Source organism: Triticum dicoccoides, chromosome 6A, assembly GCF_002162155.2.
Source record: "Triticum dicoccoides isolate Atlit2015 ecotype Zavitan chromosome 6A, WEW_v2.0, whole genome shotgun sequence".
Taxonomy (NCBI): Eukaryota; Viridiplantae; Streptophyta; class Magnoliopsida; order Poales; family Poaceae; genus Triticum; species Triticum dicoccoides.
This window is the reverse complement of record NC_041390.1, coordinates 520,217,682-520,221,835: the sequence shown is the minus strand read 5'-3', so window position 1 is coordinate 520,221,835 and position 4,154 is coordinate 520,217,682. Positions and strand designations below refer to the sequence as shown.

The 4,154-nt window shown below is 44.1% G+C and overlaps 1 pseudogene; it reads right to left on the bottom strand.

Annotated features, from left to right (window-relative positions):
- LOC119317647 lies at window positions 1-4,154 on the bottom strand (annotated as a pseudogene).

Here is a 4,154-nt window from a genome sequence, read left to right as displayed (position 1 = left end):
TGAAAGCTTTAGAATTTGTGTCGGTTGAGCGGTCACATTTGGCCTGACAGACCGACAGTGATTGTTACAACCTCTCAAAACAAATGACATTTGATACTTGAGTGTCACAGGCACGACCCGACCGACCATGTGTCCATGTGCGGCAACCTCCGGTTCAATGCCAAACTCGAGTAAAACATGGCAAGGCGACGGACATGCACGCCTGATAGAGTACAGTACATTACAGAAACCTCAGGGTGGGCATTTTACACAGCACCGGGGTTTACAACCGCTGGGGAATTTCTACTGGAATCCATTGTTACTGAATTCCCAGAGAGTAGGTGAAGCACAACACACAAATCACGCTCCCGCTCCCGCTCTCGCTCTCTTGAGCAGAAACCGGAGGGAAAAGAACCCCAGGGCAAAGGTCTGCCAAAACCACCCCGTCGCGTTCCTCGGGTCGACCTTCTTCGCCAGGAACCAGGCGTAGACGCCTTCGCCCGCGTGCGCCGCGACCGCAGCCACAAAGACTATCCGGATCGCCAGCACCGAGCGGAAAACGAAGAGATGGACGGCGAGCACCCATTTGAGCGGACCGATGGGTGGAAGGAAAGCGGCGGAGAACACAGCCAGCATCCCGATTATTACTGCAACCCAGGTGAATATCGTCGGGCCATCGAGCTCTCTCCTCTTTCGCTCTTGCCAATAGGAGATTGTTGCGGCCAGGCCTTCCTGTGGACTCGTCACAGGCACGTAGCCGAGTTCCTCTTTAGCTTTCAGATATGAAAAGTAATGTGTAACACCTACCTGTCAATATGAACTACCAGCATTAGTTTATGATCCCTGTATACAGGCAATGATTTGTTGCCACACATCAGTCACTTGTCAATAGTAATATTATATTATAGCAAGTCTACTTGCCTAGTAGTAAAGCATAAGTAGTCAGTACAGAACTACAGATATCCCTTGAAAATGATAATTTTCAAAATATTGTTAGCTCTTTGATCAAAAAAATATTGTTAGCTCTGATTACTGCAGACCTGTCGTGGCTATATTAGGTGGAATAGGTTCAAGCTCATAGAAAACCAAAGAAAAAAAAGGATCTATAGTTATTCATGCCTCAGCATGATGAACACGGTTGCCATATGAAGATAGTATAAAAAATTATGATCAAAATATATCCACCTTGCACAAAAAACAGAAATATAGTGTTCCTTAAGGGACAAGCACTAGGGCAACAGAGATATCTAGTGTAACTCGACCAATAGACTTACCTTGTATACTTCAGCAGGAAGAATAAGAGGCTGAGGAATCCATTTACTATCTAACCATGGATAGAGTAGTGTGGACATGAACAAAATGATTCTTGAAATTGCGAGGGCAACAGAGGTATCTAGTGTAACTCGAGGAACAGCATAGCCCAAACTTCGAAATAAGGGACTGATGATAAAATCGAAACTATTAATAGGCGCTCCTGAAAAGAAAAGAAAAACCAATAAGGCAATGCCATATTTATCTTGAAGTACAATCAGTTACTTCTAGTCAAAATACCAATTCTTTATTTAAGGTTGTGGGTATATTGAACGTAAACAAAGCTAAAATAACAGTAAAACATCAGGTACATGCTACAATTAAGTTTGTACTGTAATAGTTAAGCTTTGAACTTGGAAGGAAAAGTAGAAAAATACTTCCTCCGTCCCAAAATAAGTGACTCAACTTTATACTAACTTTGTACTAAAGTTAATACAAAGTTGAGTCACTTATTTTGGGACGGAGGGAGTAGTACTTTCAGGCCTATGCAATGTAGTGCCATCTGAAAATTTCTGAAGCGCTTTTAGCAGATGAGTTACGTGCTTTTTCCCCCCTTCTTGAGGAAAGGTTTGCCCCCGATTTTTAATTAAAAGAAACTAGATACTACAAGGTTCACAGCTAAAACACGCACATCACTACACAACGTTCCCAGATTCTGGTAACAAAACAGCCACCGAACAAGTTATGTGGCAGTGCAACAAGTAGAATAATATACATCCTTAACAGTGGCACTATTGCGAAGATCAAGGGATGAAATAACTGATATTCTTTAAGTAGTTCTATTAGAGTAACCAACTAAACATGTTACATGTACGACTAGTTGAAAGTTGAAACCACAAAGGTTGCACTGATATGCAGAAGATAGTACTCCCTCCGATCCATATTACTTGTCGCTGGTTTAGTTCGAAGGGAGTATTAAAATTCAGAACATAGTACCATGACTATAAAGTTATAACTCAGAAACTGTATATAATGCTAATAATACTAGGACAGGAGCAGAGACCATGCGGGCACGTCTTAAATATTCAGAACATAGTACCATGAGTATGAGTTTATAAGTCAGTAACAATGTATAAAGTCAATAAATAATAATGCCAGGACAGGAGCAGAAAACATGCGGGCTAACAAGGATTACCATCACATATGAAGTATGCTTGACCAGCTGCTACAGGAGTTCCCTTCCTGCCAGGAATGTCATCTAAAAGGCCCATACTTGCCAATATCAGTGCAAGAACAAGATTATCAGCATAGACCCAATCTGTCTTCACATTTGGAGCCCCAATCCTGAAAGATGCTAATCCCAATTTTCCAAGAGACAGGATTCTTGGAAGATGACGCTCTTCACCTGGACCATAGATAGCAGCCGGGCGTATTGCACATGTATAAAGACGGGTACCTTTATTACTCCTGTAGGCAAACATCAGATCAGTATGACACTAAGACAGCCTGCATGGTGTCAAGTACTACCTACCAAAAATGCCAATCTGAGTTCAAAACAAACCAAATATTTGTTTTGAACAAATATGGTTGTACTAGAGAATAAACCCATCATCACTAGAATCATGATATCATATACATGGCATCGTTGCAGAGGCAGACAAATACGAATCATGACGAAAAAAGAAGTTATACTTACTTAGCTTGCCGACCATTGCTCTTCAGCACCAACTGTTCAGCTATCGATTTGCTACGCCCATAAGCATCAACATGGTCTTCGATGGGAAAATAAGGCAACGTCTCACTGCCATTGACAATTGGCTTTCCCCCAAACACCACATTGTATGTGCTTACATACACAAGCCTTCTGACACCATGCTCATGGCAAGCATCCAGTACATTGCACGTCCCGTTTATATTGATCTCATCTGTTCGTCCTGCCTATACCATTTCTTTCCCTGACATGCCATATGAAGCAAGGTGGAAGACACAGTCCACGTTGCGGAAGACCTTCTCCACATCCTCCTTCTTCCGAACATCCCCTGCAACACAAAGTAATCCAGCAGATACTTTATAATTCAGCGTACATCTGGCGTTGATAGACAATTCAAGCCATGATGGTATAATAGATGCTGTTAGAGTTACTATTTCAAGAAGTAAGCATGCAAGAACCCTCTCTACTTGAAGCAAAACAAACACACCAAGGAGTACTGATGTAAAATCTCCTACACATTTGCAGATGAATTCAGAGCAGTACAGTTAGGCAATTCAAGGCACGATGGTCTAATTGATACTGTAAGTGTTGCTATTTTAAGAAGTAACCATGCAAGAGCCCTCTCTACTTGAAGCCGAACAAACACACCGAAGAGTACTGACGGTAAAATCTCCGTGGAACAGACACTAAATTTGCAGCTTGATTCAGTGGTAGAACTATATCCTAGTAAGAAAGAGTAGCAGCATAATGTATCATAGTCTGGAAAGCAATTGTGTCAAAGATGTGCGTCTAAGAGCAACCTGTCTGGTACATGAACTCCATTAGACGGGGACATTTACACTGAAGCAAAAACCACAGTAATTTGAGCGAGCGAGGGAGAGGGCAACCTTGGAAGAAGCGGACGCCGGCGTCGAGGAGCTGCTGGGACCAGGAGGAGGAGGCGCGCAGGTCGAGGGAGCGGACCTCCAGGGCGCCGCGGCGGATCAGCTCCAAGCAGAGGGCGGCGCCGACGAAGCCCTGCCCGCCGGTCACCGCGAACCGCACGCCCTCGATCCCCTCGTTCTCGCTCAGATGCATCTCGGCTCGGCTGCAGGTTCGGGCGTGGGGGTTGCGGGGCGGAGATAACAAGGCGGAGCAGGATCCGGCGCCGCCGACGATCTTGTTGCCGCTTTAAATTCTTGGTTGCCTCCCTGTGGGCAGAGCTGCCTGGCCA